This window comes from Frankliniella occidentalis, unplaced genomic scaffold (genome assembly GCF_000697945.3).
Source record: "Frankliniella occidentalis isolate FOCC.00 unplaced genomic scaffold, Focc_3.1 Scaffold1366, whole genome shotgun sequence".
Classification (NCBI taxonomy): domain Eukaryota; kingdom Metazoa; phylum Arthropoda; class Insecta; order Thysanoptera; family Thripidae; genus Frankliniella; species Frankliniella occidentalis.
The window spans coordinates 6,703-7,078 of NW_026268468.1; the positions used below are offsets into that span (position 1 = coordinate 6,703).

The 376-nt window shown below is 41.2% G+C and overlaps 1 protein-coding gene across 1 annotated transcript in view; it reads left to right on the forward strand.

The window, feature by feature from the left end:
* The window catches only part of LOC113213232 (inhibin beta chain), a 5,310-nt gene that overhangs the window by 1,448 nt on the left and 3,486 nt on the right, over positions 1 to 376 (forward strand). The window lies entirely within an intron of this gene.

A 376-nucleotide genomic window follows, 5' to 3' on the forward strand; every position in this document is an offset into this window, starting at 1 on the left:
AGGGCCTGCCGTTTGGACCTTCATTGATTTGGACCGTTGCCAGCCTCCTCTCCCTCCGAGTGGTTTTTAATTCTCTGTTCATGTCTAGTGGTAGCTAAAACAGTTATTGTTGTTTGTTTTTATTTTAAATTTTTAAATTTAATTACCACAATAACTGTTCAGTTTTTTCAATTTGCTGCTTATACAAAATGCCACAAAATGCAACTTTTTAACAAAATCAAGGACCGTTGCATGTCAACGTAATATGAATTAAGACAAAGTAGATCTGTGCCCTTGTATCCGTAAGTGCATTTTCAATAGTGCCGGCCCTGTCTTTTCCGAGAGGTCGTCGGCGATGGTTTTCTCTCACTCGTGTCCCACGTCGCGTCGGTCGGAG